At 39.5% G+C, this 27,309-nt stretch overlaps 1 long non-coding RNA gene across 1 annotated transcript; it reads left to right on the plus strand.

Moving 5' to 3' along the window:
* The first annotated feature begins 249 nt into the window (after nt 1–249).
* LOC121013117 (uncharacterized) lies at nt 250–13,773 on the plus strand. The gene is made up of 3 exons (XR_005782505.1): nt 250–303; nt 7,050–7,171; nt 13,210–13,773. It is a non-coding gene; the product is annotated as an uncharacterized LOC121013117 (long non-coding RNA).
* The last annotated feature ends 13,536 nt before the right edge of the window (nt 13,774–27,309 follow it).

The following is a 27,309-nucleotide window of genomic DNA, read 5'->3' on the forward strand; positions in this document are numbered from 1 at the left end:
TTCCAAGAGCAAGTTGAAATGCAAGGAACCGAGGAAATAAAAGACAAGACATGGGCCCTGCCGCCCGGTCTCTGCATGTCGTTAGTCTCTTGTTTCTGAGAAATGAAGAACGAGGAGAATCCACAGGCTAGAGCGAGAAAGACAAAACGCAGGTAGGAGGAACGTGGACGGTTCGCACAAGAACCTAGTCCAGTCAGATCCGCTTTCTTTCCGCACCCCGGGCTGTTTCTCTGGAACTTTTTTTGGCAACAGGTTCTTCCACATACCTCCTGACACCCTCCTTATGGACCCAGCGTAAAAAGTGTAAGCCTTGGGGGGCGTAAAGAACCGAGCATCGCTCTCTCTAGAGCCAAGCAGATTGTTGTTAATCAGCTCACTCCAGGCGTCACAAATTCAGCAGCGCTTTGCCCACTTAAGACAGGAAGAGGGTGCAGGGCTAATTTGTGGCAGTGAAAGTTTTCTGATGAGCCTATTTTCTTCTGTTTCATAAGCTTAATTAATTAATTAATTAATTAGCATAGTCTCTTTCATGTGATTATATATACTACCTATACGCTCTCTTGATAAATACACCCAAGTAAAAGACAGAAAGCTTACCACTGATGTCTCCTGTGAGAGGTCTCTTCAGGGACTTATAGTACCTCCTCTTTCAAGTGAAGTTCAATTAAATAAATTTTGCATTATCCTATAGACAGTGGGGTCCTTTTTTGTTTCCTTCTATTTTTCTTCTGGAGGGGAAAGGCAACGATAGAAAATAAAAAGTAAGGTTCAGAATTACATTAAAACCTTGTAACTTGTGAGCTGTTATGTTGGTGATGAAATTGTACCTGGTATAAATTCTCAGCACAGTGGATGGAGCTCTGCTCGATGACTCACATTAACATTATTAAGAGCTGTGCCGTTGAATCCCACAGATCACATGACAAATTATCTACACTGGATGTGAAAGCATGGGAAAAGACAGTTAACTGGGGGAGGGGGGGGACTAGAGGGTCAAGTGATCAGTGGTGGAACATACCAAAGCTAAACTGCTCAGAAAGTTACCATGGAGTGAGTCCTGGTCGGACAAATTGCACTTATAGATGTAGAACAAATGGGCTGAGAGCACAGGCTGTCGACTCAGGCAGAACTGTTTGACCCTGGATCTTACACTCCCTCATTTTTTGATCTTGGAAAAGTCGTTGGTTTCTCTAAGTCACGTCCCATGACATAAAGTGAGTACAGCATTTAGTATTTCATAAACACATAGTAAAAGGTAGCTGATGTTATTATAGATTCATAGGAAAGATCTTAAATATCTCGTGCTACCAACTGATTTTACAGAAGAATTTATTGAGACTAGAGATGTAATGCTACTTGCCTAAACTCACGCAGCTAGTTAGACAACTAGTTAGGGAGCTAGGAATGGAATAGGAAACCATGAACTTTATCCCCTTTGGTTTGTATCTTATTTTATAGTTAGTGACCGTGTGTTCTTTTTCATTACAGCTTTATTGAAGTATAATTGTCATACAACACACTGTAATTATTTAAAGCATACAATTTTATGAACTTTGGAATGTATCCATACCCATGAAACAATCACCATAATCAAAATCGTGAACTTATCCTTTACTCTCCTTCTTCTCGTGTTCCTTCCTTCTCTCGTGTAGTCCATTTCTATCTTCCTTAACTACCTATGGACAACTGATCCATATTCTGTCATCAGAGATTTTTATTTTCTACAGTTTTACATAAATGGAATCAAACAGTGCATATATAGATAGTACACAGCCTTTCTTGTCTTGTTTCTTTAAGTCAGAAAAATTATTCGAGATTCATCCATTACATTTATCGAGATTTCATTCAATTTTGTCCCCGAGCAGTATTCCAGACCACAGTCTGGTCTTCCATTAACCTGTGGATACACATTTCTGTTGTTCCTGGGTTTTGCCTATTATAAATAAATCTGCTGTGAACATTTGTGTACAAGTCTTTGTGGGACATATGTTGTCATTTGTCTTGGGTATATATGAGGAGTAGTTTAGCTCTGTCTTATGGTAGGAGGATGTTTAACTGTGTAAGAAACTACCAGACGGTTTTCCTCAGTGCTTGTGCATTCTATATTTCTACCAGGAGCACACGAGACCTCTAGTCTTCACATCTCCGCAGACTTGTGTCATAGCCATTGTATCAATTTTCTATGGCAGTGTAGCAAATTTCCACAAACGTAGCTGCTTAGAATAACACACATTTATTAGCTCACCGTCCTGTAGGTCAGAAGTTCAGGCCCAGTGTGGCAGGATTCTCAGATTCTCACAAGGCTAAACTCAAGACGTCATCCAGCCTGCATTCTGATCTGGAGTTCAAGTCTTCTAAGCTGGCATGGTGTGGCCGACTTCAGTTCCGGGAGGTAGGAGCGAGGTGGCCATTTCCTTGCTGGCTGTCAGCCATGAGCTTGCTCCTAACTCCTACGAGCTGCCTACATTCCTTGACATGTGGCTACATTCCATCTTCAAAGCCACCACTGGTGCATGGGATGCCCCTCCAGCATCTGATCTCTCCATACTGACCTCTAGATCCAGACTTAAAGGGCTCATGTGCTTAGGTCAGGCCAAGCCAGATCATCTACCTGTCATGAGGTCCGCTGACTTGGGAACTTAATTACATCCACAGAAGTCCTTTTGCCAAAAGTATGATATTTCATCATGTTCATGGGTCCCACGCACACACTAGGGAGGAGATTTTAAGAGAGCATTATACACAAGGGTAAGGGGGACTATTGGGGGTCGTCTTAGAATTCTCCCTGCCATCATATTTTTGTTCTTAACGTGGCAATATTTCATGGTGATTTTAATTTGCATTCCCGTAATGACTGATGGGATTAACCATCTTTTCATCTTTTCACTTATAATCTCCTATAGTGAAGTATCTGTTCAAAACTTTACCCAGTTTTTGGTGTTATTTGTCTTAAGTAAAGCTTTTCAATTTTGATAAAGCTAATTTATTCATGTTTTTCCTTCTATAGTTTGTGGGGTTTTTGTGGCATATTTGGGACATCTTTGCCAAAACCAAGGTCATTAAATGTCTGGTTTTTTCTTATACAAGTTTTATAGTTTTAGGCCTAACATTTAGGTCTATGATCAGTTTTCAGTTAATTCTTTGTGTGGTGGTGTAAGGAAAGGGACAGTGTTCGTAATTTGCAAATGGATACCTAATTGTTCTAGCACCACTGATTGAAGAGATAATCCTTTCTCTATTGAGTTGCCTTGGCACTGGTTTTGAAAATTAATTGTCCGTGTACGTATGGGTCTACATCTGACTATTTTCTGTTCCACTGATCTGTGTGAATATCTTTATACCAATACAACATTGTTTTGATTCCCAGGGGCTTTATAATAAATCTTCAAGTCAGGTAGCCTTAGTTCTTTACTTTGCCCTTTTTTAAACAACTGTTTTGGCTGTTCTAAAAGCTTTGCGTTTGCATGTAAATTTTAGAGTCAGCATGGGAATTTCTGAGGAAAGCCTACTTGGATCTTGATTTAAATTGTGTTGAATCTGTGGATCATTTTGGGTGAAACTGATATCCTAAGACTGACCAATGAATACGCACTATCTATTTATTTTGGTCTTTTATTTTTCACCATGAAATCTTGAGGTTTTGCGTGTTCACGTCTTGCAAATCTTTTGTTGTCAATTTATCCCTAAGTATTTTCTATTTTTGATGGTATTTTTTCTCTAGTGGCAATTTCTGTTTGATTGTGGTTAGGAAATAGAAATTCACCTTATTTCTTACTTTCCAATATGAACACCTTTTATTTCTTTTTCTTGCCTGATTACACTGAACCAACAGTACACTACAGAATAAAAATAGTAAGAACACACATCAGCTAATTCCCAATCTTGTGGGGAAAGCATCCAGGCTTTCACCATTAAGTGTAATGTAGCTGTAGATTTTTCTGAGATTCCCTTTACCAAATCAAGGAAATTTCCGTCTCTTTCTTGTTTGCTGAGAGGTTTTTCCTCTTCTTCTTCTTCTTCTTCTTGTTGTTATTATTATTATTATTATTATTATTATTATTAATCAGTGTTGGATTTTGTCAAATTTTTTATAGCTTTTTTATAGCCATTGTGATCATGTGATTTTTCTTCTCTCAGCTCCTGATATGATGAATTGTATTGTGTTAGCCTGTTAATATGATGAATCACAGATTAAATCAACCTTATATTTCTGCTATAACTTCTACTTGGTCATGATATATTATCTGTTTATATATTGTTGCCATTTATTCATTAAAATCTTATTAAGAAAATACATGTTTATGTTCATATGGGATATAGAGGTCACTGATTTAAATTGTTTCATTTCTAATACAAGCATTTAATGAAGTTCCTTTAAGCACTGAATAACTGCATTCTCCATATTTTTTGTGTTATAGTTCAATTTGCACTCCATTCAAAATACATTCTGATTTCTTTGACTCATGGGTTATTCAGGAGTGCGTTGTTTGTTTTCATATTTGAAGAATTTCCAGAATTTCCAATTTAATTCCACTTTGATCAGAAGATATATTTTTTATAATTCCAATACTTTTCAATTCAGGGGGAGTTTTTATGACTCAGAATATGGTGTATCTTGGTAATCATTCTGTGTGCACTTAATAATGCGTATTCTGCCATTGGTGATTATAGGGTTTTGTAAATATCAATTAGGTCAAGTTCTTTGCTAACATTGTTAAAGGTTTCTATATCTTTGGTTTTTCTGTCCACTTGGCTGGTGAAATATTGAGAAAAAGATGTTGAAATCTTTGGCTATAATTGCAGAGTCACCTGTTTCTTTCAATCCTATCAGTTTTGCCTCAGGTATTTGGAAGCTATATTAACTAGGTGCATAAACAGGTCCTCTTAAAGAATCAACCCCCTTACCCCCATGAAATGATCTGCTGTATCCTTGGTCGTATTCCTTACTCTCACATTTATTTTGCTTGATATTATTATAGCCACTTCAGCTTTCTTTCGGTTAATGCTAGTATGGTATATCAATTTTTATCCATTCACTTTTAACCTATTTAATTATAATTAAAATGGGTGTTTTGCAGACATACTTTTTAAAATCCAATCTGATGATCTCTACCTTTTAACTGAGGTGTTTAAAGCTTATATCTTGAATGTGAATATAAATTTGTGTGAGTATTAATCCGCCATCCTGCTATAGTTTCCATTTATCCTATCTATTCTTTGTTCTACTTTTCTCTGCCTTCTTCCAAATGAATTAAGTATTTTTAATAATACCATTTTATCACTGTTAGTAGCTGTTAATTCCATCTAATGCATTTTTCATCTTAGACATTGTTTTTTCAACTCTGAAAGTTCAATTTGGATCTCTATTTATCTTTATATTTCCCCTTCACATGGTTTCCTCCATCTTTCTGAACGTATGGAGTATATTTACAGTTTTTAAAAAAACCTCTTTGTCTATTAATCCTATCATGTTTTCCACTCCTGTGTCTTTTCAGATGATCGAGTTTTATCCTCATTATAGATTTTTTTTCCTGATTCTTTGCTTATCTCATAATTTCTGAATAGACATTGTGAATTTATTCTGTTGGATACTGAATTCTTTTAAATTTTGTAGAGCTCTGTCTTGGGATGTAGTTCAGGTATGTAGAAACAGACGGGTCCTTCTGAATCTTGCTTTTAAGCTTTGATAGGCAAGATGAGAGCAGTCTTCAAACTAGCGTTCAGCACTAAAACCAGTACCCGTACATTGTGAGGTTTTTCCACTCTGGCTGTTGAGAGCAAGAGCAATTTCCATCTTGGTGTGACTCCTCTCCTTTCTGGTGACTCTTTTCCTGACTTCTAGCAGCTTCCTCACAGCCAGTGCTAACTCCTGCTGAGCTGAAGGAGCCAGCAGATCCCAGCAGCTCTCTGTGCTCTTCTCTCTGGCAGTCTGCCACGACAATTCTAGCCACCTTGTACTCCTCAAATTGTCAACTTGGTCTCCTCAACTCAGAAGATACTGCCGTACTCAGCTCGGGGCCCCCCTTCTCTAGGCCGCAGCCTAGAGACTCACTCTAGGCGGTCAGCTGAGACTTTGCCAAGCGCACCTCACTTGTCTTCCTTGGCTCAACGACGAGCGTCCCGCACTGCCTGCTGTCCAAGGCCTGAAAACCACAGTTGCGTATATTTTTCGGGTACTTAAAGTAAATAAGGAGGGGAGGGGTGGGGGTGCCTGGGTGGCTCGGTCGGTTGAGCATCTGACTTCGACTCAGGTCATGACCTCGCAGTGTGTGGGTTTGAGCCCTGCATCAGGCTCTGTGCTGATGGCTCAGAGCCTGGAGCCTGCTTCGGATTCTGTGTCCCCCTCTCTCTGCCCCTCCCCAGCCTCTCCCTCTCTCTCACAAATGAACATTAAATGTATATATATTTGTATATATTACTATATATATGTATATAGTAAATAAGGAGGGGAAATCTAGCCCCTCTTCCCCCATCATGGCTGGGAGCAGAAGTTTAAATGTCCCTAACAAGTAATAAAAATGGAAATGAAAACAATAACGCGGAAAACATAAATAATACAATGACCTGAAAACTTCGAACCTGGAAATAATCACCCCTAACAATCTCCCTTAGTTTCGTTATAGACACACACAACAAATAAAAGTTCTGTAATTGTCTTGCTTGTCTCCCAAGGCAATAAAAATACGCTCTTATCATCAGTTTTAATGATCACATAACATCCCAGTGAACGAATGCATTAGGATCTATTTAACACATCCCTGATTGTTGGACAGTTAGGTTTTTCCGACTTACGGACATTTTTAAAAGTGTGCTGCTAAACCCCAGTAACTCCAAACCTGTAGCCCACGGCTTGCTTTCTGCCCTGACCCTGAGCCGGCTTTAAAACTCTAGACATTTTTAGGCTACCATGTTTGTTCTGTGGCTTCACCTCATACATATTTTGCTAGAATCCTTAATAAGGACAAAGGTAAGAAACGCAATTGATTTTGACAGATGATGTGCTGACCGGAGACTGATAAAACAGGAGATTTTTTTTTTTTTTTCTTCAGCTCAGCGTGCACTCCCTTTAGAGAAATTCAGGTTTGTAAAGCTTCATTTGGATGAAAATATACAGGAGGATACCTAGGCTGCCAGTTCCTTGGTTAAGAAACTAAACATGCACAGTACCTCGGTGAGTTAATTCGAGTTGGGGCTAGAGGCAATCTGACATGAATACGGAACTTTTTAATCATGGGCTGTGGCTAGAATAGGCACTGGCGGGAGATTCACACTACAATTGAGTGGCACTTGGTCTAGCCTGCTGAAATAACTTAATGGTCTAATCCATGTCCCAACAGACAGATATCCCTGAGTTTGGCCTTAATGGTTGTGTTTTATAGAGTCTCAGCAGAGAGCCCTGGATTATGGGATAATGGAAAATGAATAATACAGGTAGAAGTGCCATTGAGTTAGAGTTGAGATATGTTAATAGACAGTGAGGTGAATTTGTAATAGACTAAGGTAACCTATATTAATATGTTTTACATTTGCAAAGCTTAAAAAGACAAATAGCTTGGTATATCTCCTGCAGCACAAAAAGAAAAGGAGCCTAAGGTTTACACACCAATCAGGAAAATGAATTTTCTATTTATTGTACTAAAAGATTATACCCTGATGTCTGGACAGTATGAATTGTGAAGAGCTGTTCCATTTTGCAATTGGGATTATATTTCACAAGTCTTAGGAAGATAAACACGTTGAAGTCTATTTTTTCTCAGTCTCAGATTTTTCAGTTCTGAGAAATTATTAATCAGTTTTCCTTTGGATATTTAAAACTTTAATAATAAATAAGGAAGGAAAGGCAAGCTCTTGACAAAGAAAGTTAAAATTTTAATGGAGACAACTGTGATTGGTAGAGAAGTGTCAGGCTACTAAGGGATTGTGTTGAGGAAAGTTCTAGAGAAAGGAAGGCTGTTGAAAGACTCTGAAACGTTTGAGAGAAGGAAAGTGGCACAAATTCACACACAAAGGAAGCCATTTTGGGGGTGAGTACTTAAGAGTGGGCCTTGAAACCTGTCAAGTTCAAAATTTGGACCAGAGGAAGTAAAAAGCATTCCAAAATAAAATTAGGAACAAAAGTTCATGTCCCATTTAGAGATATTAGAATTTTTTTTTTTTTTGAAAACATTTATCCTTCCATTTTTATGGTTTAGAGTCAAGATCTTTAATAGTAGTGCAGGGTGAGATGTTCATTTACTCTTTCATTTGTCCTGTCGAACTTTTTGAGCACAATTACAAATCTGAAAGTGTACTAACCTGGGGATAGAGTGAGGAGGTACAGCAGAGAAAATACATTTTAAAAAACCACACAGAGCTGGGCACTGAGAAGGGCACTTGTTGGGATGAGCACGGGGCATTGTATGGAAGCGATGAATCACGGGGATCTACCCCCCCAAAGCCAAGAGCACACTGTATACAATGTATGTTAGCCAACTGGACAACAAATTATATATAAAAAATAAAACAATAAAAAAAAGAAATCATTGCCTACCCCCCCAAATAAAAATAAAAAGAAATCAAAAGCCACACATAAGCTGTTAATAATTACAAATGGCTTTAAGTTTAAAAAATAGTGAAGATGCCATATCGTAACGCGCTATTTGTTTTCATTGTTTCTCTCGACTATTCCCAAAGAACATAGGACCACCATCAATTTCTCAGACCAAATAGCTCGTTTCCTGCCTGGAATGTTCCTGAATGAGCCGACCCCAAAGGACTATTTGCTTCTCAGTGGACTAAAATTGCAAGACCAAGTTGCATTCAGAGCCGCTGACAAACTAGGCCACGTTTCAGACCTTGAAAATACATTCTGAAGTATTATTAATCCTAATTAATTAATGTTTTCTTCCAAAAGCAAGAGGCCTTACTAAGTTTTAAGTCTTGATAATTGACCCTTTCAAATGGTACAGTTAACCAGTTTTCTGATTATCCACCCTTCACTCTCCATACTGACTGATGTTTGGACTATAACCTTGATGTTCATGGTGTGGCCAGGGATTTCCAGCTATTCACTGTGCCTCCACGTTTCTAAGAATTTCTAAGAATTCTATGAGCATAGCTGGTGGTACACTTTCAGGAGTCTAAAATACTTTAAACAAGACTATGAATGGAGCATTTTGCAGGAGAGATGTTTACTTTTAAAATAGAGGTAAGAAGGGAGAAAAAAAAGATACGGATTGTGTCCTGGCAAGTAATTCAATAAACAGAATAAACTTTAAAAATCAAGGACTATGCTATATGTATCTACCCATACGCCACAATGCCTTCCTTCGAAGAGTGCATAGTGCAAGATCTAAATAAATCCTACTTTGCAAAACGACATGTGCCATAATATAAGTCAGGTCCTGTAAGAGCCCGGAAGAGAGAAATCACAGGGAAATGGTATTTGAATTGAGGCTTTAAAAAAAAAAAAAGTGAGTGAGAACTCACCAGTTGAAGAAGACTAGGGCATTCGAATAATAGAGAGCAAAAAGTAAAATATGTGGAAATGTGATAGGCGGGCATATTTCGGAAAGCCACGAAAGGAAATTTAGGCATATTTCGGAAAGCCATGAAAGGAAATTTAGGCATATTTCGGATAGCGGCCATAGAAAGGTCCTCCCCTGCTCTCACATACATTCAACCTCTCTCTGGTTTTTGTAAAAAATACAGCTGGTGGGATAGTACTTTCTTTATGTGCTTATTCGATCATTTAGTGAAAGAGACATGTTAAAGATCTCCCAGTGGGGGATTTTGAGTGGGGATTTGTCTATTTCTTCTTTAATTCCGTTAACTTTTTGCCTTATATATTTTGTGGCTATATTATACCAGCATTGTATATACATCCAGAACATAGGATTGTTATATCTTCTTGGTGAATTCAATTTGTTGTTATTATTCTCCCTTTATCTCTACTAATGACCTTTTCCTTTAAGTCTGTTTTAACATTAATATTGCTATATTGGCTCTATTTTGGTCAGTGTTTGCACAGAGTATCTCTCTCTATCTTTTTACTTTCAATGTTTCTGCACTTATATTTAATGTGATTGTTGTTATTATTTACTTAAATCCCCCATCTCACTATTTGCTTTATATTTGTATCAATTGTATACTTGTTTCCTCTTTCTTTTTATTGGGGGGGGGGCTGATTTTATTTTAACAATTCCTTTTTTTTTTCTTAATTTGTTTTTGAGAGAGACAGACAGAGCACAAGCGGGGAAGGGGCAGAGAGAGAGAGAGGGAGACATAGATCTGAAGCAGGCTCCAGGCTCTGAGCTGTCTGCACAGAGCCCAATATGGGGCTCAAACTCACAAACCTGAGATCCTGACCTGAACGGAAGTCGGATGTTTAACCAAATGAGCCACCCATGGGCCCCACGGGGGGGGCGGATTTTTACAAAAAATTATTCTGTGTTCCCCCCCTATTTGTTTAGTCATTATATATTCCTTTTGTATTATTTAGGGAGGTAAGCTAGGGATAAAAACATCCTTGAGATATAAAGTTCTAATGTCACTTTGTATTTTTGCTACCTTTCCAGACAAAGTGTTCATGGTCTTCCTTTCTAATTTACACATTATTGTTGTTCTGGACATTAATTATGACTGTTATTCAGCCACATATTTACCTTTTTATTTCTTCCCTTATCGTAGAGTTTCTTTTAAAAAAAAAAAAAGTCTTTTTTTTTTTTTATTTTTTTTTCAACGTTTATTTATTTTTGGAACAGAGAGAGACAGAGCATGAACGGGGGAGGGGCAGAGAGAGAGGGAGACACAGAATCAGAAACAGGCTCCAGTCTCCGAGCCATCAGCCCAGAGCCTGACACGGGGCTCGAACTCACGGACCGCAAGATCGTGACCTGGCTGAAGTCAGACGCTTAACCGACTGCGCCACCCAGGCGCCCCCCCAAAAAAAGTCTTTTTAACGTTTATTTATTTTTGAGAAAGAGAGAGAGAGACAGAGCATGAGTGGGGGAGGGGCAGAGAGAGGGGGAGACAGAATCCGAAACAGGCTCCAGGCTCCGAGCTGTCAGTCCCAGAGCCCTATGCTCACGAAACGCAAGATCACGACCTGAGCCAGAGGCTTAACTGGCTGAGGCACCCAGGCGCCCCATAGAGTTTCTATCCGTAATCATTTACCTTCTGCCTAAAAATCACCTGTTGGTAAATACCTCTGTTTTTGCTTACCTGAAACTGCTTACACTTAACTTTCATTCTTCGAGGATATTTTGACTGGTGGTAGCATTTTAGGTCCTTTCCGAAAATATTGTTCTGTAGTCTTTTGGCTTTCATTATTTCTGTTGAGAAGTCAGATCTCACTTGCATAATTTTCCCTTCAAAATAATATGACTTTTCCATCTGCTTTTTAAGAAATTTTTTGCCCTTAATTTTACTGTGTCTAGAGGTGGTATTTTTTGTATATACCCTACTTGAGATCTGTAAGAATTCTTGACCATATGGCTTGATAACTTATGCTAATTTTGGAAAATTCTCAAATGGTTTTAATCCATTGTCTCTTTTTTTTTTCTGGGATCCAGGAAATTTCTACTCGGCTTTCTCATTTATATCTTAGATGTTTATTTATATCTTAGATGTCATTTATATCTTAGATATTTCTTGCCTCTTCTCTGTGCCTTTGATCCTTCTATCTCTCCATGTTTCATTCTGGATATTTTGTTTTAACCATCCGCTGATTTACCCATTCTCTCTTCAGCTGTGTCTAAAGCACTTTTAAACCCATTCACTGAGGGGCGATTGGGTGGCTCAGTCTATCAAGCAGTTCTCAAGTCAGAATTCAAGGTTCGTGGGTTTGAGCCCCGCATTGGGCTCTGTGCTGACAGCTCAGAGCCTGGAGCCTGCTTCAGATGCTGTGTCTCCGTCTCTCTCAGCCCCTCCCCCGCTCATTCTCTCTCTCTCTCTCTCTCTCTCTCTCTCTCAAAAATAAATAAACATTAAAAAATGTTTTTGAAAGGACTTTACACCCATTCATTGAGATCTTAACTGTGATTATTGTATTTTTCAGTTTTGAAATTTCTATTTTTAATTTCCTGTTCTCTGCCATAATTCTCAATCCTAATTCTCCTTCTTATCTGTTATCTCCTTGAAAATATTGAGGATAGTTATTTACAAGTCTATTTCTGATAACTCCATTATCTGATTTTCATTTAATCTCTGTTCCTTGTCTGTTTCTCTTGGACTTTGTTCATGATGTGTCCTTGATTGTATGCTTATTTTGACTGAATGCTTGAGATGTTATTTAAAAACTGATAGAAATAACATGATGCTTAGGATGATGCTGCATTCCTCCAGAGAAAATTTAGGTTTGTTTCTGGCAAGCGACTTAGCAATTCCAGAACCCTTCATCCAATAAGGCAGTCAGCACCCAGAAGGGCAGTTTACCTGAATGTCTCTTACTCCTGAGAAGCTGTCCTTTTAATTCCCTCCCAAAGACCGAGTAGTTACCAGAAATTCTGGGCTTTGATGGTACCCGGACTCTCTTTTGTGTGACCCAAGTTGTGAGACTCGAGCAAAATTCTCCTCCAGTCTCTCATCCTCTCGTTCTCCCAGAATCAGTGGACGTCCTTAGTGGAAAAGCTAGGATCGCCTTTCTGGGTTTCCACCTTCTATCAGATCTTGGTCTCATAATGCTTCCTGCTTTGTTAGCTCTCTAGGCAGATTATTTTGGTCTGACTTTTCTAATTCTCCGAGAGAGGTTGATCCAAATTCCCTAACCTCTATTACCGAAAACTGAACGTCCCTCCCCCAGCTTTTGCACTGTAGTCTCTCTAACCTTGAAATGCTAACGGTGAAAAACACTCCCTTGTCTCCGTGCCTTCTTTTAACCTACTTGATTGCTTACCTTCTCTTCACAGCCAGATTCCTCAAAGGGGTGGCTAGAGCGCTCTGTCCATATCTTTGTTTCCTAAGTACCCTTGAATCCTCTGGACTTTTCCATCCATCGTAGGTCAGAAACTGCTACGTGGCAGCTGGCAGTGACACCCACTTGCTAAATCCAACAGACACCTGTTATCTCCTATCTCAAGCTCTTTCACATGGAAATTCTTGAAATAGCCCAACTAGGAGATCAGTATAGTTCTCGTTTATTTACTTATTTATTTTGCATTCGAACTTTCATTCATTTATCCATTTACGTATTTAACAAAATTGACTGAGTTCCTTCTGTGTCTCATTTAGCATGCCCAAGTGCCAGGAGTGAAAGAAGACTAAAACAAGATGCCTGTTCCTGATAGAGGAGGTAAAAACACCAAAAACGCAACCCATGGACGACAACACAATGTAATACATTATGTTTTAATACTCTCCTACGAGTACATTTAATGTGCCGAGGGAAGACACATGAGTGAACAACTAATTATACTAGGGAAAGCATCTGTGAAGACTCCAGAGAAGAGACAGTGATTATCTTTAATGTTAAAAAAGAATCTTTCCAGAAAGACATATGTGGCAAAGTGGGTTGGGCAGAGGAATGGAATAAACAAGGTTAAAGCAAATAAACAAACAAAAACGTGTGGAATGCAAGCCATGGTTGGAAAGGAGACAATAGTTTGGTATTAGCGAATTCAAGGTATCTGCTTTCTTACTGAAGTTGAACGTCCTTCTACATGTTTAAGCATTCTTTGTATTCATTTTATTGTGAATTATCCATTTATGTTCCTACCCATTTTTAGGGGAGCTACTTGTATATTAAGGATTTAATTCTTTGTTTTTGGTATGAGATGCAGTATGTTTCTGAGCTTACTATTTGTCTGTTGACCTTGTTAATATGCAGATTTTCATTATTTTCATGTAGTAATATTTGTTAAGATTTTGGAATTTTGTCATATATGGAAAGGCAATTATAGGGGCGCCTGGGTGGCTCAGTCGGTTAAGCATCTGACTTTGGCTCAGGTCATGATCTCTCAGTTCATGGGTTCGAGCCCCACGTCAGGCTCTGTGCTGGTAGCTCGGAGCCTGGAGCCTGCTTCAGCTTCTGTCTCCCTCTCTCTGCCCCTCCCCTGCTTGTGCTCTGTCTCTGTCTCTCAAAAATAAATAAAATGTTAAAAAAATTGGAAAAAAAGAAAAGGAAAAGCAGTTATGGAATTTCTGAGAGTGATTTGTGCTAAGGCAGGCTCAGAGGAGCCACAAGCATTTTTGGTAGTCTTTTAAAGGTTGAAATATTCTGAATTCTCTCCTAGTCCTCTTATGAACCCCCAAGACTTCTGTCATTCTCATCTGCAATCAGACATATGGACGAGCTTCCATCAGGATGGTGTTCCAACTTGATCCTCTCCTGGAATACAAGAGCTCTGTTAGAAAGGTCTCAGAATTCAGGTTCCACATACAGCAGGTCCAAACATGTAAACTGATATCCTGTCAGCAAACAGCTTGTCCTTCAAGTGCCATCTGACCTTACCTCAAAGGCAGCCAACTTTCTGCTTGTTGTATGACCTTTGGAGCTAAGATAACTGAGTAACTGCATGCTACAAAACACCAGCAACCAAGAGACATGAAATCTATTTGTCCACAGAAGGTGGAGGTGCAGTCTAGAGAGAAGACAATGGGAACAGAATTTAGAAGATTTTATTTCATGCCCCTATGCTGTCATTTGTTACTTGTATGAGTTTATCAAGCTCTTGTACTTTCTGAGCCTATAAAAAAATTGTATAATATGAGAATAATCGTTTGACTCCCAAATGGGTGGTTGTAGGTATTTAAAAAACAAAAACAAAACCCCCCAAAGTTCTCTCCCCTTCCCTACTTCCAACACCCTGTTCACTTCTTTTATAGTTGGCAGACATTTTATGCTCTATATTTTCCCAGGGCGCATCGGTGTATAGTCTCTTGTAAAGACAAGACGCCATGTTGAAAAGAGAATTGAAAAGATAGTAATGATGGAGATGTACGATTATGGTATAAAATGGATGGGAAGGGTTAGGTTGAATGCCTCTAGTGAATCATAATGTATGAAATTTGAGAGATACGAGGAAACAAAGAGACACTGAAATTTTTTAGAATATAATTGAATCTGGGAAGTAGCAAAGTCATATGGGACTTGCTTAACTTAACAAAGTTCAGGATAAAGAAAATAATAATTCTTTGAGTGAAGGAATGGGGCATTGGGCGGAAGAAGAAAGAATCAATCATGAATAAATAAAGAATTAGTCAATCATTATTCTTGAATAATGGAAGAAGAGAAATTACCGATAGGCCCAATCTAAGTGCTGGTTACTCCATAGCAAAACCTTCAGATATTGCTATAACACAGGGAAGCTGGACATTAAGAGCCTTGCTTGTAAAAATTAGGTATTTAGAGGAACAATTTCCTGGACACTAGAGAATTGCTAAGACATGAAATAGTGTATATTGAGATCATGAAACAAGTTATTAAACCAAACAGGAAAATCTTTAATAAAATAAATTTGATAAGAAGTATAGTCCTAAGATGGAAACATTTATTATAACCACTTTTTATTTACTAAATTTTCATATTATAAATATCAACTAATATTCTAAAATGAAAATCATCAATAGTCAAGTAACAATAAGGAAAAAATTATTGTAATGTGAATTTAAATGTTTTAGTGTGCCCTTACTTCTTTTATGGTTCATACATTTATTATTATTTTTTAATGTTTATTTATTTTTGAGAGACAGAGTGTGAGTTGGGGAGGGGCAGAGAGAGAGGGAGACACAGAATCCGAGGCAGGTAGGTAGGCTCCAGGCTCCGAGCTGTCGGCACAGAGCCCGATGCGGGGCTTGAACTCACAAACCGTGAGATCGTGACCTGAGCCAAAGTCAGACGTCCAACAGACTGAGCCACCCAGGTGCCCCTTATACATTTATTTTTTAATGAAAAGAATTTTAAAGGAAAAAGTTCTGTAGTAAACAATAGCAAGATGTCTTTGCAATGTTATAAAACCCTTTATTTGTGTAAAAGTGGAATGTTTTTAATGGATATGCTTAAATTTTTTTAGTCTCTGTAGCTACTCCTTGAAAAATATATTCCTAGAAGTCATTATATTCCTTTGAGCTGTGCTTTGAAATTCATTATGTGCAAATGCTTTCAATCACTGTGATCGGGGTGGGGGGGGGGGAGATAGTGGTGGTAATTGGTGTGCCATATACATTTGCTTTAAATAGTTCAGTATTAATAGATACACTCGGATACCAATGTGATAATATAGACCAAGTGGAAATAGAAAAAAAATGTCATAATGACTTATGTATTACTCTCAACAGGAAAAAAATCTTAAAATATTTGGTTTAGCAGAAAATACGCTTAATTCAGGCACTCATTTCCACCGGAGGTCAGACACAGCAGCTGCATGGACCGATCTTCTTTGCCAACTGGGAGTTTACACCTGATGTAACACCCCACTCGCTGAACACAGTCGTGAGCATCCCTCAAATCCCCAAGTCCCCACAGGCGACTTCCCTCCTGGGAGGCCTGAGGAAAGTTTTATTGCTTTCTGGATTATGTCAGATATCATTATCACCGGATATCTCAAAACCTTCTCTTTCCAAGTTAGACCCAGGTAATACCAACTGTCTTCCACAATCACGTGTATTCTGAATATGCTTTCTTTTTTGGTAAGCGAGGTATCGTCCGTTCTATCTTCCTTTATCCATATATAAAAAGTGAATGGTCATAGTTCCAGTGTGATATAAGACAGTTCTCACTCTAACATTGTAAAACATTACCCCCAAATGAAAATAGATTCATCAACTGTCCAGATTTCTTAAAACAATGACTAAACAGTTACCCTTGAGTAACCCAGTCCTTTCTGAAATACGAAAACCTGTTGTACTTCTCCTGTTAATAGTAATTTACAGTGGGCTCTGAACTTTGATTGCTGCTATAGTCTAGTGTGATAAATAAAAATCTGATTCATGATCCAACATTATGCATAAATAAAAGGTATTCAATTCGGTAATGTGAATCTAATCCAAATTGATTGTGTTCCACACCAGCATGCCGACCACTAAATTATCATTTATCTTTGTCTGTTAATAAACACTTGCAGATTCTGTCATTGTGCTTTTAAATTTTTTTTTTTAACGTTTATTTATTTTTTTGGGACAGAGAGAGACAGAGCATGAACGGGGGAGGGGCAGAGAGAGAGGGAGACACAGAATCGGAAACAGGCTCCAGGCTCCGAGCCATCAGCCCAGAGCCTGACGCGGGGCTCGAACTCCCGGACCGCGAGATCGTGACCTGGCTGAAGTCGGACGCTTAACCGACTGCGCCACCCAGGCGCCCCATGTCATTGTGCTTTTAAGCCTTTTGAGATTACTGTGTCAACCTCAGTCACCTTCAAATGATGATACTCAGTAAATAATAATATCAATTCATAATGCTAATATTGCATCTCTGCTTTTACTATTCCAGGGAAGCTCTGTCATTCTGTCATGTTGGATAACAATGCATAAGGCAGAAAGTAACGTAGCCAAATATTCAGGATCCATGAATCCTGTGAATATGTTGCAAGCCTTCTAAAGCAAACGTGAAGGGAGGGCACACCATAAAATAAAATAAAAGGCTGCCAATGTAGCACAATTATTTAACAGTGAATCACCCCAGTAAGTCATAGAAAGACCACAGAAATTACACGAGTTACTAAAAATAGTTTTGGTATAAGCCAGTCACCATATCAGAGTGGCACAAGTAATTCATCAGACATAAAAATGAGAATATGTAACACACTACTCATTTGAAGTAAAAAAAAAAATCTAAAAAGTTATAAGAATGTTTGTACATGAAGTGGGCTTATAATTGATGACCAAATGTTCCATATTGACTAGATTTTGTTAGCTAATTAATCAGATTAAATTTAAAAACTGAAGCTCAAAGAGAGCCCAGGTGAAAGCAATTTGATAAAAATTTTTAAGACTGAAGCATGAGATATTAGTAGAAGTGAAATTTGGGGTGCCTGGGTGGCTCAGTCGGTTGAGTGTCCGGCTTCCGCTCAGGTCATGATCTCACAGTTTGGGAGTTCCAGCCCTGCCTCGGGCTCTGTGCTGACAGCTCAGAGCCTGGAGCCTGCTTTGGATTCTGTGTTTTCCTCTCTCTCTGCCCCTCCTCTGCTCGCACTCTGTCTCTCTTTCAAAAATAAATAAACATTTAAAAATTTTTTAAAAAAGAAGTGAAATTGAATGATGATGATGTGCTATAAAGCAGAAAGAATAACAATGGAAGAGAAGGAGTGAATGCACAAGGAAGTATGATCTGAAGGTGTTACATCTACTCAGCAGAAAACAGTGGTAGTGTTGTAGTTACTGACCTGAGAGAAATTAACCATGGAGGTAGGTGCCCGTGTTCTTTGATCATCGGTTGTGTCTCTAGCACTGCGCTGCTTCCCAAAGCGGACACACACAAAAGCAGAAGACCTAACCCTGGTGGAGGATCCAGTCGGAGGATCAAGAATGCTAATGAACAGAAAATAGCAAAAGAAACTTGGCAGTGAACAAGCATTGAATTGTGTGCTGCAAACTACAAATGCTGTAGAGTAGAGTAGAGAGTAGAGAGTAAAATCGGGTGCATCGTAATTCAAAGAGGACTCAAATGGAATCCCTGCCTTAGGTAAGGACTAGATTCAGAGAGGTACAGGAGACGGAGATGGGTTAGGCAAATGACACTTTGTCTCATGGTAACCCTTGTAAAAGATTGAATATTGTTTTTAGGTCATCGAAAACATTCTTGGATCTCTAGGAAAGCAACAGAACTAGGATAAATGGAATCTGCTTTATGAAACATGGTCTGAAGAATAAGAACAATGAGATTAAAATACAAAAATCAGTTACATTTCTAACACTGATAATGAACCATCCAAAAATAATAATTATAAGTACACAATCTCATTTGCAATAGCATCAAAAAAATAAAATACTAAGAGTAAATTTAGCCACAAAGGTCATAGATCTGTACACTGAAAACTGGAAAACATTGGTGAAAGAATTTCAAGACACGAATGAATGAAGAAGTGTTTCATGTTCAGAGACTGGAAGAGTTAATATTGGACGATTTAAATCATCCATATTACCCAAAGTGATCTACACATTTAATGTAATCCCAATCAAAAGTCCAGTGGTATTTTTCACAGAAATAGAGCAAACAACCCTAAAATTCATTTGGAACCACAGAAGACCCTACATAGCCAAAGCAGTCTTGACAGGAAGAGCAAAGCTGGAGGCATCACATTTCCTGATTTCAAAATATACTGCAAAGCTGTAGTAACCAAAACAGCATGGTACTAGCATAAAAACAGACATATAGACCAATGGACCTGAAATAAACCCATGCATTTATGTTCAAACGATCTTTGAGAAATGTGTCAAAAACACATAACAAGGAAAGGGCATTCTTTTCAATAAATGATATTGGGGAAACCTATTTTCCAGATGCAGAAAAGGAAATTGGATCCGACTTCATTCCACATGCAAAAATCAACTCAAAATGGATGAAAGAATTTGATAAAAGATATGAAAACACAAAGCTATTGGAAGAAAGCATAGCTTTTTGACATTGGTTTGAGCAATAAACTTTTGGATAGGACTCCAAAAGCACAGGCAATGAAAACAAAACTAGGCAAATGGGACTATGTCAAATTGGAAGGCTTCTGCACAGCAACAGAAACCATGAGCAGAGTGAAGAGAACTGCAGAATGGGAGGAAATACCTTCCAACCAAACATCTGATAAAGGGTCAAGGTAAAACATATTTAAGGGACTCAAACAACTCAATAGCAAGAAAACAAATAACCTGATTTAAAAACGGGCAAAGGATTTGAATAGACATTCCCCCGAAAGACGTACAAACGGCCAAAAATACATGAAAAGATGTTTAACCCCATTAATCATTAGGGAAATGCAAATCCAAACCACAATGAAATATCACCTCATGCCTGTTAGAATGTCTATTATGAAAAAAGAAAGGAGCCTGAGTGGCTCGGTCGGTTGAGCGGCCGACTCTTGGTTTCATGAGCTCACAGTTGGCGAGATCGAGCCCTGCATCAGGCCCCACGCTGTCAATGCAGAATAAAGCCTGCTTGGGATTCTCCCTCCCTCTCTCTGCCCCTCCCCCACTTGCAAGGGTGTGCAGGCACTATCTATAATGCTATCTATAGTTAGCACATGCTATCTCTTTCTCTCAAAACAAATAAATAACCTTTAAAAAATCCTTAAAAAATGATACCAAGTGTTGGTGAGGTTGTGGAGAAAAGGGAATGCTTGTACACTGTTGATGAGAACACAAACTGGGACAGCCATTACAGAAAAGAGCATGGAGGTTCTTTCAAAATTAAAAGTGGAATGATCCAGCAATCCCACTTCTGGGTATATACACCACGGAAATGAAATCAGTTTCTCAAAGAGATTATCTACACTCCTATGTTCATTGCAGCATTGTTCACAGTAGCCCAGATGTGGAAAAACCCAAGTGTCTATTAATAGGCCAATGGATAAAGAAGATGTGGTACAAATGAATATACACTGGACTACCACTCAACCATGACAACGAGGAAATCTCCATGTGTGACAATATGGATGACCCTGAAGGACATTGTGTTAAGTGAAATAAGCCAGACAGAGAAAGACAAATACTGTATGATTTCACTTAATGTGTAGAATCTTAAAAAAAGTTGAACTCATAGAAGTAAAGAATAGAATGGTGGTCAACAAGGGCTGAGGGGATAGGATGAGGACACGTTGGTCAAAGGCTACAAAGTCACAGTTATGTAGGATGAATAAGTCTAGAGATCTCATGCCCAGGCATGATGACTATCGTTAATAATACTGTATTGAATACTAGAAATATGCTGGGAACAGTAGCATAATGGTAACCACGTGATGAGATATGTTAGTTTGACTGTAGTAGTCATTTCACTGTGGAAGTGTATCAAATCATCATGTTGCATACATAAGTGCCATTTTTATCTAAAATAAATAAATAAGAACAATAAAATTAAAAAGAAGCATGTAAACAGAAAAATGGACCTACGTGAAAAAGTGTTTGAGACTCAGAAAAATAAATTTATGTTTTGGGAGGGCCTTATTCAATAACAAATTCCCCTTTTCTTATTCCAAAAAGGAGAAAAAAAAAGGTGTATCTCGAGTATTTATGTGTCATTAGAAAAATGGAGACAGGGCTGTTTTTTCTTTTTATAAACCATACAAGAGACAGAATATTCTGGTGACGAGGGAACTGGCTAGGGGACAAATGATAGAAAACTCATTTGGTCACATCTCAAGTCTTGTTGAACTAAGTTTGTAATTCACACAGATTATAACTGGTCCTTTAGCTAGAGTAAGGATACAGCTTACCATCCAAACCAAGGCATTTTGGAGCATGAAAGGAGGTACTTAATAATTAGAGTGGGAAAGCAGACATAAACTGGGCTGTCCCCAGCAAAGTGGAATATAAGGTTGCCCTCTCCATGCTCAACACCAGAGGCGAGGCCCTTGGAAGGGAGGAGGGGGAAAGCGGTACTGGCACAGGTCAGCCAGCTTCTGGGGCTGAGCTGGGCAGCCCAGGTATGGCCTCCACATGTTTCAGCTAGCTTGGGTCACTGTTTAGGCAAACCTTTGGTATAGGGACCAAAACCATCACAAAATTAAAAGATGGAAAGGAGGGATAAATGTGTTAACACTGCAGTAAGTGAGATTAACCCTGAGATCAGGCTTGACATTCGAACAGTGGAAACATCAAAAACGGTCTCCAGTCCCATCAGTGGAAGGGGGTATCTCTGTCTCTATCTGTATCTCTCCTTCTCCATCTCTCTTTTTCCCTGTCTCTGTAGATAGATATAGATCTGAGAAATTCTGAACTGGAGTCCAAACCCCAATGCAGGTATGTAGGGGAAAGGTGCCCAACCCCAAGGTAGCCATTGGGAAGGCAGAAAGACAAGTTGCCTCAGGGATGAGAGGTCTGGGACCACACACGCACAGAGGATCTTGGCTCAGGGCTGGGAGGCTGCAAATGTCAGAGAAGGGAATGGGAGGCAATTCCTGACGTCATTAACTGAAAGCAAAGATCTAATGTGCTGACAATTCTACTCCTTATAACGGTGATCTGGAACAGTGGCTCATGTTAGAATCATTTGGCAAGCTTTAAAGAAAAATACGGATAACTGCCCCCACCAAGCCCACTCAAAATTAAGGAGAGAAATCACTCTGACAGATTCTGCTCAAGAAAGAAAAGGTAGCTAACGATGAGCGAGGGACACGAGGCCTGTTGGCAAATGGACCAGTCACTCTGCAGTTCATGAGCCAAGGAGAAGAAAGCTGGGTCTTGTCAAACACCTACCCTGGCCTTCTGAAAGTGAGATCCCAAAGAAAGGAGGCTGTGATACCACGAAGACAAAATGGAAGATGACATAAGAGGTCTGGAAACCTCTGTCAAACCCACCAAACAAAGACCACCAGGAACACATCTATAGTCAAACAAAGTTGGGTTTATATAACAAGACTATAGGGAACACGGGTGGTGGGGGGCAGTTTCCCGATAAAATCTGGGATTGTGTTAGGTGATTTTAGGGTTTAAGGAAGCAGGAATTTGCTCTGGAAAGTGTACTGTCAGGAAGTGAGATAAATTCTATGATTGGATATTTTAATAATTTTTATCTAGGAGGGAGGAAGAAGAGATGAAGGCTAATGCTCCAGTTGATGAAGAAGTGGTAGACGCCATGTTAGCTAGAAGAGGAGGACACTGGTCTTTTTGTGATTTGCTCAGTGTGCTCAGCCATCTGTGCTCAGCCATGGTTGCAGTGGGTCTTGTTTTGGGCTTGGTCCATTGGGTTCTCTGAGCCCACTCATCTGATTGTGGTGTTAGTGAAACTGTGTAAGTAATGAACATGGCTTAGCAGCTCCAGGTCAGCTACCAGCTGATAGATGTCAGGGATGCTTCTTTCTTGCTCACCTCTTAAAAAGTGGGATTCTGATGGGATAGTCAAGGAGAACAATGAGAGGCACTCAAGTCACAGGGCATATTTACAATGATTTCTCTGAAAAGCTCAAAGATTAGAGGGCCTCAGGACCTTTTGGTCTAATCTGTGTGTATGATAAATGAGGGCACTGAGTCTTTGAGGGATGTGGTGACTAGAGTCAGTCCACTGATGCTCTTAGGCCTGGTCATTTCTGATGTAGTCAGTGCTCATTCTACAGTCCACCATTCAAGTCCATAATAGCTGCAGGAAGCCTTGCCCCAAAGTGAGCTGAGCTTTTTATAAGGTAAAAAGCATTACAAAGACGTCTTTTAGAGCTGTTTCTAGCAACCAAGCCAATGACTGTCTTCACTGCCGAGGTAGACATTATAATGTTAACAGAGAGAAGGCAGATTGAGTCAGCCCATAATTTGCTTCTTTCATGCCAATATTTTTTTATTCATTCAACATTGGTTGGCTTTCTATTTCATCAAGATTTTTCTTCATCTAAAAAAAGGTAAAATAAATATGCCCACCAGGGAGTCGAGCTCCAGATTAAGAGGCCAGAAAGCATAAGGTAAGGAGGATCTGACTGGCATCTGTCACGTGTGGGCAACCTATAGTTGATTCTGCTGGACTGGATGGCCTAATGGTGCTCCTCTGGATCTCACCACTCTATTTTTACCACTCCCAGACTGGAAATGTTCAGTCTGGGAGGAGGAGGTCTTTTCCAGAGAGGGGAAGATCATCTTCAGTCAAGAATATGGGAAGTTAAGGCTACACACCTGACAAATTAAACTGTAAGCTGCCTGCTACTGAAAGAAGTACCAGCTACAATCATGCAACCCCTGAGGGGAACCTTCTGAGGGTTCCTTCTGTGAGAAATGTTCTGAGGGGAAACTTCCAAGGAAACTTATCAAGGGGATAAGTTATCCTTATGAAAGGAGCCTTCACCAGGTAACCTCCTGTGAAGAACCTTCTGTAGGAAACCTCCTGGGGAAATCTTTGAGAGGAACCTTCTGGGAAATCTTTGAGGAGAACCTTCTGGGGAAATCTTTGAGGGGAACCTTTTGGGGAAATCTCTTGAGGTGAACCTTCTAAGGGAAACTTCTGAGGGAATCCTCTAGGGAAATCTTTTGAGGGAAAACTTCTGTAGGGAAACATTTGAGGGAAACATTTTGGGGAAATTTTTGAGGGGAAACTTCTGAGGTAAACCTTCTGAGGGAACGTCTGATGGGAACCTTTTGTGAAGAACATTCTTTGGGAAACTTTTCAAGGGGAATCTTCCGGGGGAAATCTTTCAGAATCACAGAGAGTGAGATATGGACAGAAGACTGGTGATGAAAGTGAATGATGGACATTTGTAAGGTTTTTTTGCTCAGTATCCAGTCTCCTTTTCTGATGACATCATCCTGAACGTGTGTGTGTGTGTGTGTGTGTGTGTGTGTGTGTGTGCGCGCGCATGTAGGGGGGAAGAAACCATCCCTTCCTACTTTTAATCCATGTGGTTCAGATGAAGCTGCCTTGACTTCTTGCCTCTAGGAGTAGACACTTGACTTAAGCCTAGCCAAGGAGGCCATTCCATCCCACTGGCCAGAGCAATTGTCTCAGAGGTAGACAAGTGGATCTCAGGCATGCCAACAAAACTCAATTCTGGCACATACTTTTGAGTTGTTAGCATAAAACTCCTTTTTTTTTTTTTGCACTGGTCTTGAAGCTGGCAGAATATTGACCTGGAAGTGCTGGAGATCACCATGTAGAGTCATCCAGTCTGGGGTTGAAGCCCATGGAGTCCAAGTGTAGCTGAAAGATGGAAGGAATAAATACCAAGTACTTATATACCATATGTCTAGATTCAACCATGTGTGAAACAAATCCCTAAACCAAAAGAATTACCTTTTTGTTTCTGTTTGCATAAGCCAGCTTGAACTACATTTCCAGCTGAAATAAAGCAGCAAAATAAAAAGAACTAAATAGAAAAGAAGAGATAAAAGTGGAAATTATCAAGGTTGCCCTTGTCATCTACACTCCATAGAAATCTAGCACTCTGTATTTAGGCCAGGGGTGTTAGACAGTTTTTTTTTAAATTTACTTATGGAGAAAGAAGGAAATATGGAAAGTTAACATTTTCCAAATGTCTACTGAACAGGGATTTTGAAAAACTCATGACAACATGGTTGTGCAAAGATAAAAAGTTTATCTCATTTGTAATTGCTCCTTTTATGAGCCATCATCTGATGGCTACTGATAAGTAGGGAAACATTTAACTAAGTGCCCAACTCTTCTTGAACTTAGTCCATTACGTTAATAATATAAGCTGTCCCTTTTTAAGGAAACGGTCTATCATTTGAAAGAGTCCTTACCCTTGTCTCCCTGAGTCCACTCTGACTGTGGAAGGTGTAGAGGGCTTACACACATGCATGGCAGCAGAATAGTGTCGATCCCTCAGGGGAGGTGACTTCTGTCTTCTCTGCATTGATAATGAAAGTTGAAATATGAAGCCGAGGTGACTTTTGGTTTAGCCACTCTTGGCGTGATCTCTCGGTGGCCCCCCTGCTGGCTCAGGACCATCTAGGCTTCCCTGTCACTATTGGAGCATCTGGTGTTGGCTTGTGCCATCTATTCACTCCCAGCTTGAATAGTCTATTCCGGAGCCCTAAGTGACAGTCACTATGTATGCCTCTTTTGTGGCAACCCGCATTGGATGGATTCCCAGGTCGACTTTTCACATGACTTCTGGGTCATGCCTATGCCCATTCAGAAACAAGGACAGAGTGAGGACACTAAATACAAGGACCTTCACTTGTCTGACCCCCTAAAAATGCATTGCTAGAAGACAGTCTGCAACTTACTTCCTGCCAGCATCCCAAATGAGTAGAGGAAGAGATTCCTTGCTTATTTTATTTAAACCATCTCCCCTCTAGGCAAAAGCTCCAAGAATGGAAATCAAAAAACATGTATCTGACTGTTGTACTGTTTTTACTTCTTCCCATAAACCCTAGGGCTGGAAAGAAGGCAGGTTTTGTGTTTGTTTAAATGTTACATATGTCATATTTTCCTTCTAGTTTCAGGTAGTCCCTGATGGCGGACAGGGTCTCTCTTCCTGTACTACAGGAGAATGCTGTGTGCTGAGCCTTCCAAAAGGCTAAAGAAGGAGAAAAAAGAATGTGGGAGAACAAATCATTTTCTCAAGGCAATAACCTGCCTGGGAAAATGGCTGCCTTCCTGCACAATCTTATTTGGATTGGCTTTTCTCTCTGCCTTTCAGCTGTCACAAATCCCTCTGTCACTTTAGCCAGGTGGAGGCCGAGGTGAGCTAGGGCAAAGGTCTCACACCTGGTACGGTACAAAAGGAAAGCACATTCTATGTTGAAAACAATGTATCCATTACATGACAGCGTTCCATTATTAAGGTGTTTTCACATATGTTATCTTAATTAATTCTGTCTATGCTTGAAGTTTTTGAAAATAATGAACAAAAGCCCTACAGGACCAATAGGATTTCTCTTCTGTGAATGAGAAAAAGAGTTTCTGAAAAGATAAGAAATTTGTGCAAAGTCACATTGTAAGCAGCACAGCCAAATTCAAATTTGAGTTTATTTGAACCAAAGTCACATTAATAAAGATTGGGTCTGGGGCACCTGGGTGGCTCAGTCAGTCAAGCATCTGACTTCGGCTCAAGTCATAATCTCACAGTTCGTGGGCTCGAGCCCCACATCAGGCTCAGTGCTGACAGCTCAGAGCCTGGAGCCTGTTTCAGATTCTGTGTCTCCCTCTCTCTCTGCCCCTCCCCTGCTCACGCTGTGTCTCTCTCTCAAAAACAAATAAACATTAATGGGGCGCCTGGGTGGCTCAGTCGGTTAAGCGTCCGACTTCGGCTGAGGTCATGATCTCGCAGTCTGTGGGTTCAAGCCCCGAGTTGAGCTCTGTGCTGACAGCTCAGAGCCTGGAACCTGTTTCAGATTCTGTGTCTCCCTCTTTCTCTGCCCCTCCCCTGTTCATGCTCTGTCTCTCTCTCAAAAACAAATAAACATTAAAAAATTAAAAATAAATAAATAACAAATAAAGATGGTATGTGACTCAAGGCCAGAAAAAAGGGACTGATACATTTAATGACAGAATCAAATTTACAGTTTCCAATAGGAGTACATGTCCAAGATTTGAATCAAGATAAAATGTAACAGACAGAACTGTATAGTGAGAATTTAGATTTAAAAGTAATGGGTGCGCGAATACAATAAAGGAGACCCGAGTTCATAGTGATTCATGTGAAATGGGGTGGACAGTAGTGGTGTTTGTAAGCTACACACTTTATATGGAACATCAGTCTGATATGAGTGCCAAAAAGAAAAAGAAGGAGAAGAAGAAGAAGAAGAAGA

This window comes from Herpailurus yagouaroundi, unplaced genomic scaffold (assembly GCF_014898765.1).
Source record: "Herpailurus yagouaroundi ecotype Mexico unplaced genomic scaffold, PumYag 198, whole genome shotgun sequence".
Taxonomy (NCBI): Eukaryota; Metazoa; Chordata; class Mammalia; order Carnivora; family Felidae; genus Herpailurus; species Herpailurus yagouaroundi.